This window comes from Echinops telfairi, unplaced genomic scaffold (genome assembly GCF_000313985.2).
Source record: "Echinops telfairi isolate 266 unplaced genomic scaffold, ASM31398v2 ScPeMD7_20;HRSCAF=75, whole genome shotgun sequence".
In the NCBI taxonomy this organism is placed as follows: domain Eukaryota; kingdom Metazoa; phylum Chordata; class Mammalia; order Afrosoricida; family Tenrecidae; genus Echinops; species Echinops telfairi.
In genome coordinates this window covers 10,023,068-10,032,748 of record NW_022103917.1, presented here as the reverse complement: position 1 = coordinate 10,032,748, position 9,681 = coordinate 10,023,068, and positions in this window count along the sequence as shown.

The window sequence follows — 9,681 nt, the reverse complement described above, 5'->3', positions numbered from 1 at the left end:
CTCCCTCTACCCTCCCAGTATCGCCACTCAGACCACTGGTCCTGAAGGCATCATCCTCCCTGGTGGATTCCCTGTGTTTCTAGTTCCTATCTGGGGTACAGGTAGTTTTGAGTTAGAGCTCAGTTTGTTTAGTCTGGCTTCTACGCTGAGTCCTTCTGGTGTGGCCCTTGGTGGATACTATGCTGTCTATAAGGCTAGTGTCTAAGGTCATCATAGTACTTATTCCATGGTATGGCTCACTGAGGGTTCCACCCTCACTTTTCAACATTCTAAAGAGGTCTTGTGCAGCAGATTTACCCAATGCACCTTATCTTTTGATCTCTTGACTGCTGTTTCCATGAGCATTAATTGTGGATCCAAGCAATTTGAAACCCTTCACAACTTCATTTGTTTCCCCATTTATCAGGCTGTTTGTTACCTGTTGGTCCAAGTGTGAGGATTTGGGGTTACATTGAGTTGTAATCCATAGAGAAGGAGGCAATCCTTTGTCTTTGTCAGCAAGTACTTCACATCCTCCTCACTTTCAGTCAGCAAGGTTGTGTCAATCTGCATATTGCGGGTTGTGAATAATCCGTCCTCCAATCCTGAAGCCACATTCGTCTTCAGATAATCCAGTGTCTCTGATGATTTTCTCATTTTCAAATAATTACTTGCTCATCTTTGAAATACAATCAGGGATATTCCCGGTGAAGAGATTTCAGAGGAGTTTCCGGACTGAGACAGATTAGGATGACAGGCCTGGCGATCTCCTTCCAAAAATGAGCCAATGCAAACATGTCATATCACAACAAAAAACTGTCTGATATACTGCTGGAATATGAGCCCCCTAAATTGAAAGGCACCATAGCCACAACAGTAGTTTCAAGCATACAACACGTGACAGGCCAACACTCCATTCTGCTATATAGATGGCTCAGCAGCAACTAACAGCCACATGCTGAAATGACCTGTGAAAGTGTCTATTGACTCATGGCTCACTCCCTTGACTGTGAACTCACTGGGTGCAGAGGTAGCAGTGGGTTCAACTCAGGATCTTCCTGTCCTAGCCTTGGGCTGTGAACAGACACAGAGTCATGTATCAGCAAATTTTTGTTGAAGAATTAATGGCTTCCTTTGTTTTTGTTTTGTTTTTAATTTTCCTTGTGCCTTTAGTTTCCTGGCTTCGTGAAAATGGTTTCAAAGATCCTGTGAACAAAGTGACTGCAAATAGCCTATGAAATAGAAACACCTCTCTGGGCCTGGTTTTGTTCTTTTTTTCTTTTTTAATCTTCAAGAAAGCTGTTGTTTTAGGAATCTTCAAGATCTCACACAGTGGTTACAAGAAGGTCAGACATCACCATGTATCCAATCAGAACAAGACAGGCTGCTTAAGAAAGTACATGTTGTTGTTCGCAGCCATCAAGTCAGTCCTGACCCATAGCAACATTACCCACAACAGAACAAAACACTGCCTGGTCCTGCGCCAGCCTCCAAATTAATTGGTCCTCTACTTGAGCCCACGTGAGGTAGTTAGCTTGTTGTGCCAACCTGGCCGATAAACACATGTGGGGTTAATTGAAGGGTGGGGGCATCAATGGCTTGGTGAGCCTCGCCTTTCGAGTTCTCGGTCTCTTGCTTTCTGATGGTCTGACCAGGGTGCAGCTGCCTTAGCCAGTTCTTTGCTTCAGCTGGCAAGGCTGACTTCCTGCAAGACATCTTTGAGGAGAAGCCACATGGACTTACCCCGAGGCAGGCCTGGGCGCTGGAGCAGCCGTGTGGAGACCCCTGCTAGTGCTGAGATGCTTACGCATTCACTGACTCAGTTTTCCTCCTGCAGTCGGCATCATTGCCTCTGCTTTGTGAGATGGAGGAGGACTTTGTGGATTGGTGTTGGACATATGGGTTAATGTTGGACTTGTGGGCTTGGGTAGCACTGGATTGGGATGTTTTCTTGATGCGCACTTTATATAAAACTCTCTCTTAGACACGAGTTTCTGTGGATTTGTTTCTCTGAAGTACTCAGACTGATACACCATGGTTGCAGCCCCTGTGTCAGTTCATCTCCTTGAGGGCCTTCCTCTTTTTCACTGCCCCTCCACTTTACCAAGCACGATGTGGCAAATATTGACACATTAGAAGTAGACGCAGTGGGCCAGCACATGCAGAAGCAAGGTTGGGGGAGCATGCCCTCCTCCAATGGAGGGAGAGTGATCAACAAAGACCGAGATGTCACACACACCGGAAATAGAGGCTAAAATCCCTGATTGGTCTTCCATTGGATCAAGCCTATGTCAGCAACTTTGGGAGAAACGCAGAGCCCTCCGCATTGGCACTGACAGTCTGGGGTGGAGAACTCAGTCAGAGTGTATTGCATAGATAGATAGATAAACAGATAGATAGATAGATAGATAGATAGATAGGATAGATAGATAGATAGATGATAGATAGATAGATGATAGATATATAGATAGATGATAGATAGATAGATAGATAGATAGATAGATAGATAGATAGATAGATAGACAGACCATACCTTAATTCAAGACTATCTAGACAGTGTACTGCTAGTCCATTTTGATAGTCTTTGCCCAGAGTTCATCTCTTGTTCATTCTTGCTATAGCCCATTTTGAAGAGATGAAGTAATAGGAATCAGACAGATTGTAGTTCCTTGGTGGCAAAGAGGAGAGAGTGTCTTGATTACCTAGACCCCAGTAGAAACTGATGTCCATTGGCCAACAACCCAGCTATACAACCTCAGGCAAATCCTTCCTCTTTCTGGGGCTTCAATGGTCACTAGAATGAGTCTGGCTGGCCTGCTCAAAAATTTCTAGACTTTCTCCTGCCTTGATTTCTACCCACATGTATAGAATCAAACTCCAGGAAAATTGTTCTGTTATTATCTTTCCCTTCACCCCATGACCCATATGTAATTAAACTAAAAGGACTTAATTAAACCTAATTTTGGTGTAAATTTTCACTGAAAGCACAATAATATACATACACACATATACATAATTACTAAAATGCCAGTTAGTCAAAAACCCATGTGGAATTGCCTATGAAATGTCAACATTGTGGAGGAATGATTTCATTTTCTTCTATAAATAGTGCGAGTGTTTTCCAGAAGCATAGGGTGGTCTCAGTAATACCAGGATGGGCCTATGATGTAGTGAGCCTGTAGGTAGCGCCATTGGGGGTTTTCCCCTTCTGTTGTGGCAACTGGGGCACCCATACTCTTTGCACCTGTAAATGACAACACTGTTTCATGAGCCTCTCTGTTTACCATGCCGGAGAAGGTTGGCCAAGACAAGAAGCCAGTCTTACGGGCAAAGAAGTAAAAGTCAGTGATTCCTGGTGACTCAATAGGGCAACTGTGAGTGCCCCATGTGAGGCATGTAGTTCAATCTGAAAAGCACAGTCTCATGAGCTACGTATGGGAACTGGAGGAAGTTGCTTCATGTCGCTGAGCTCAGATTCTTCATCTGAAAAACCTTCCTTCATAGAATTGGCCTTCATGAGAAGGAATCATGCCTGTCTGTAAATAGAGTAGACCTTGGAAGGCACTCGGTACATGTTACTTAGAGTCTCAAAGTTTGGATGAAAATGAAAAATGAAAAAAATCAAGTTTGCTGAGATGAACCAACTTCCTAGAAAAATTCAAGAGGACTCCACACTATCTAATGATGGCCTAACCCAGATCTGGGCTTGGGTCGCCTTCAAGATGGGGTGGGGCTTGGCCTGCATCTCCTCTCGCAAAACCTTGCAGGGGAATTTCATGCTTTGTTTCCTCCTCTTTGTCTGCCTCCATGCTCTCAAACAACCATGCACGCCATGTTGCTTCCACCTCACCCAGACGGGCCATCAAACTCAGTTGACACATTGTCTTGCCATTTCCCACAAGAAACCCAGACACATTCCACATTTTCTAAAGGTGGTAACTTTCCTGAAGGTGGGAAGGGTTGTGGTGGAGGTCCTGAATCGTGACCTGGATTATTTTGCTGTTCCACTCTTTCACTTTGTTCCTTTCTGAAGCCTAGATTCCCTGTGACTCTAGCCTCAGACTTAGCTTCTTGACTATTCTCATGAAGAGAGGCCCACCAGGAATCTTTGTATTTCTCTATCTAGTAGGTATGCAGTAAAATGTATTTATATTTATAGCTTGAAACTACAACAAGACTTTTTGGAATGTCCTACTGAAGGAACACAGAAGCCCTGGCAACATAGTGGTTACAGATTGAACTGCTTTGAAACCACGAGCTGCTGCACAGGAGAAAGATGAGGCTTTCTACTCCTGTAAAGAGTTTCAGTGTCATAAACCCTCAGGGGCAGATCGACCCTGTCTTATAGGCTTGCTGTGAGTCGACATCGACTCGATGGCAGTGAGTTTGATAAACTTTATGGGAGCAAATAAGCAGACCTAGCTCACATGGAGTCACTGGGTGGGTTCGAACTGTCAACCATTCGGTTATTGACTGAGTGTCACTATGAATTGGCATCAACTCCAGGGCATTGGATTTTGTTTTTTGGTTGAGGGACAGCACTAAAATGTCATTACAATGTACAACTTGTTACACTCACCAACTGATGGACTTTCCTCATGGGTTGACATGGAAGGCAGATGGAACAAATTTACCGTAAGTTTTGTTTTGTTTGATTTTCAAGTAAGCTTGTCAGTCACTGAACACCTGGGACTCTTTCATCAGAACAGCAGACATGAGTTCAATGTTTATGCTGAGTAAGTCATGGGTGGGTGCTCCTGCAATAATGCCCCATTCAGGTGTCCCTTGTATATAATTAGACATCCCTTCAGCCCATGTGATTTTTGCACTTCAAAAGTAACCAGCCCTGTAATCAAGTTTGAAGTATTTTCCTAAATGTCTACTTCAAGAGGTAGGGACACGAAGCAGCACTGCCTGGTTAAGGGCATGGGCTAGAGTCATTCAAGTGTGAACTAGACCTTCATTTTGACACTGTCTGTCCATGGCCTTCAGGAAGTTTGCCTCTTGTGGTCTCAATTTTCTTATGTGTAAGCTGATGGTGATAGTACCCAACTAATAGAGTGATGGGGTGAATGCATGTAGTTCATGCTCAACAAAGAGTAGTTATTACAGTGAAATCTGTGAACCTGTGGGAGCCAGAACTCAACAGGACAGAGTTATTTTTATGGGCCTTGAAAGTTTCCTACCCTTTTAGCTCCACTTTGTAGCTCTATCGCAGAAGAGATTTGTGTGTTCCCTTCTCTGACAAGTTTTTGCCTTACACAGGTTCTGGTGCTCACAAGTTTTACAGTATTGGAACTGTTTAAAGATCAAAATGTCACATTTGTTTGAGAGCTGAAGGGATGATATCCCCCCTTTTGTCTTGACAACCACGTAGTCATGTGGACAACACTTAAACATCTCAGAAGATATGCTTTTCAACAACAAGAAGAAGGTTCTCTTTCTGATCATCCTTCCTGATACAGTAAAACCTTCAAAAGCTGGAACCACAAACTGAGACTTCCAGCGGAGGTTGGTGTCCTTCACCACAAGGAGTACCCCTTTCAAAGCCATTAACAACCAAGCCAACTGCCATCCGGTAGATTCAGATTCATAGCAACCCCATCTAGAGTGCTTGAGGCTGTAAGTCTTCGGGGGAGGAGATAGCCTCACTGTTCTGCACAACCACTGGTGGGTTTGATTGAACCTCTGACCTTGGGGTTCACAGTCCAATGATTATCTCACCATTATTGCCACCAGAGCTCCTTTTTCAAGTCATCACTCCCTTTTATAAGTAAAACAAAACAAATGTTTCTCCTTCGGAGAGTCTCTAGGTAGAACAAATGGTTCACACGCTCAGTTGCTAACCAAAAGGTTGGAGGATCAAGTTCACCTACAGGCACCTTTGAAGAAAGATCTAGTGATCTATTTCTAAAACATCAAATTGACCATTGGAAATGCTATGGCACTCATTTCTACTCTGACATATGAGCGGCCATGATTTGGAGAGGATTTGGTGGCAACTCTGTTGTTTAGTCTCTGTTTTTCTCCTTTGTGGGCTGCACTATTGGCTACATTCACTCAAAACTACCCCGTGGGTTTATGAAGCAGTCACTCTTTATGGGAGTAGATGGTCCTATCTTTCTCCAGAGGACTGTGGTGGCTTCGATGACCTTGCAAATTACAGCCCAACTTGCAAGCATTCCGCCACCAGGGCCCCCTTTTCGCCACTCTTCAGCATTCACGGCATTCAACAGCTTGTTCATAGTCTTCCTGCTCTCGGGGACTTCTGCTACATTTTCTAGTGGCCTTCAATGGACACAGGGTCAATTTTTCAATGGCCGGACGATTCTACTTTTTAAGGAATTTACAAAGGCACATTCATTAAATCTTAAAGACAATTCATCTAAACAAGAGAGACCGTCAACGTGAGGCCATAATGATGCCAAGAGATTTACAGCAAAGTAGCCACTTAAATAGGACATGGACTACAAAGGAAACCATTACCAAAACACGATTCGTGACAGATCTAATGATCACAGGTACAGGCAAGACTGCAGGAAGCAGGAAAGGGGCCATGAACGAGACATGGACAATACTGAAGATAGAAAAGCTTACAAGATTGGGTCAGGGCCCTCCCCACCAAATCCTCCCTTGCTCATTTGCAATGACTCCTGGGCTTTTTTATCACTGTGAGTTTGCTCCATAACACACACACACACACACAATCTAGTGTCATCTCTTTTTTTTAATTGTTTTATTAGGGGCTCATACAACTCGTATCACAATCCATACATACATCAATGGTGTAAAGCACATTTGCATATTTATTGCCCTCATCATTCTCAAAACATTTGCTCTTCACTTAAGCCCCTGGGATCAGGTCCTCATTTTTTCCCCTCCCTCCCCGCTCCCCCACTCCCTCATGAACACTTGATAATTTATAAATTATTATTTTGTCATACCTTTCCCTGTCCGACGTCTCCCTTCACCCACTTTTCTGTTGTCCAAACCCCCAGGGAGGAGGTCACATGTAGATCCTTGTAATTGGTTCCCCCTTTCCAACCAACCCTCCCTCTGCCCTCCCAGTATCACCACTCACACCACTGGTCCTGAAGGGATCATCCGCCCTGGATTCCCTGTGTTTCCAGTTCCTATTGGTGACTTTCAGAATCGTCAGCAGTAGTAGCCAAATACCATCTGGTTTTTCTAGTCTCAGGGACATGGAGGCTGATTTTGGTGTGATCTCTTTGCCTTCAATTTTCATCACTTTTCTTTCCTCTGGAATGGAAGAGACCAATAGTTGCACCTTCACTGGCTGCGCCAAAGCTTTAAAAATCTTAGTCACAACTCATCAAAGTAGGATGTAGAACATAGTCTTAAACAATGCTAACGACAGTTGACCTAGTAATCATATTTTTCATTGCCACACACTTGAAGAGAAAAGTTATCCAATTTTACTTGATGTAGCAAATGAGAGAAACGAAGTAGGCCTATTCCCACACTGTGTCTCCAGTGTTGTCCCCCATAGGGTTATGAGTTAGTGAGGGATGTCGTGTCTCGTAGTAGGGCCAGCCATGTGGTCCTCTCTGTGCGTTGGCTGCTCTGAGCAGGGATATCGTTCGCAAGGCTTGGTGGGCAAGGGTGTGCTCCACTCTCTCTTCCTCCCCCTTCATTTGCTCCTGTGTGCTCTGATCAGACATGTCCCTCTCCCTGAGCTGTAGCTTCAGTGCTGTCCTCTGAAGGAAATTCTTCTGTGGGGAGGGGAGGCTTTCCACGTACTTGAGATTGGGGCTGGTCCCGCAGACCTCTCTACTGGTTCACTGCTTAATGCTGGTATGTTGCATTCACCTCTTGGAGCACTGGGTTGAAGTCTGGTCCCTCTTTCCCTGTGGAGATATAAACAATACCCTCCTCTTGGGTGGGTTAGTGCCCTGTTCCCCCGCTACCCATGTCTTTTTTTTCTTTCCCCCCTCCTTTTTAGTTGGCTACCATATGTATCCATGGATTTAGTCTGGGTCCTGCCATACTACCTGGACCTCACCCCAAGAATGTTTGTATACTGTAGCTTTTTCCCAATGCCCCTTTTGAATTTTTTTGGAGCTTACTTCAATGGACTCATGTTGTTCTTATCCTTTTGTGCTTAGCTTACTTGGCTTAGCATGATGTCCTGTAGTTCTTCCCATGTGGTGATGTGCTTCATGCGTTCATCACTGCTTTTTAGGGATGTGTAGTACTCCACTCTATGTATGTACCACAGTTTTGGGGTTTTTAAAAAATCATTTTATTGGGGGCTCGTACAATTCTTATCACAATCTATACATATATCCATTGTGTCAAGCACATCTATACATTTGTTGCCCTCATCATTCTCAAAACATTTGCTTTGTTCTGGAGCCCTTAATACCAGCTCCTCATTTTCCTCCTCCCTCCCCACTCCTCCCTCCCTCATGAACCTTTCATAATTCATAAATTATTATTTTGTCATATGTTAAACTGTCCAATGTCTCCCCCCGCCCTCTTCTCTGCTGCCCATCCCTGAGGGAGGAGGCTATACATAGATTCTTGTAATTGGTTTCCCCTTTCCACCCCACATTCCCTGCACCCTCCAGGCATTGCCACTCTCACCACTGGTCCTGAAGGGGTCATCTGTCCTGGATTTGCTGTGTTTCCAGTTGCTATCTGTACCAATGTACATGCTCTGGTCTAGCCAGATTTGTAAGGTAGAATTGGGATCATGATAGTGGAGGTGGGAGGAGGAAGCATTTAAGAATTAGAGGAAATTTACATGTTTCATCGTTTCTACACTGCACCCTGACTGGCTCATCTCCTCCCCACAACCCTTCAGTAAGGGGGTGTCCAGTTGCCTATTGATGGGCTTTGAGTCTCCACTCTGCACTCACCCTTATTTGCAATGATATGATTTTTTGTTCTTTGATGCTTAATACCTGATCCCTTCAACACCTCGTGGTCACACAGGCTGGTGTGCTTCTTCCATGTGGACTTTGTTGCTTCTGAGCTAAATGGCTGCTTGTCTATCTTCAAGATTTTAAGACCCTAGACACTCTATCTTTTCATAGTCAGGCACCATCAGCTTTCTTCACCACATTTGCTTGTGCACACGTTTGTCTTCAGTGATCATATTGGGAAGGTGGGCACCCACTGATATGATTTTTTGTTCTTTGATGTCTGATACCTGGTCCCTTCTACACCTCGTGGTCGCACAGGCTGGTGTGCTTCTTTCATGTGGGCATTGGCGCTTCTCAGCTAGATGGCCGCTTGTTTATCTGCAAGCCTTTAAGATCCCAGACACTATGTCTTTTGATAGCCGGGCACCATCTGCTTTCTTCACCACATTTGCTTATTCACACATTTTTCTTCAGCGATCGTGTAGGGAAGGTATGCATCATAGAATGCCAATTTAATAGAACAACGTGTTCTTGCATTGAGTAAGTACTTGAGTGGAGGTCCAATACCCATTTGCTGCTTTAATACTAAACCTATAAATATATGCATAATGTCTATATAATTACAAGAAAGAACCAGTTAATACAACGATTATTCAACTTATGCATCACCCACTAAGGCCAAAGATGAGAAATTAAAGATTATCTTTGTCTACCTCTGCAGTCTGAAATGGATCAAACATGCAATCAAGATGCATTGTTAATTACTGGTGTTTGTAATGTGAAAGTTGAAAACAAAGAAGACAGGTCACTTGGA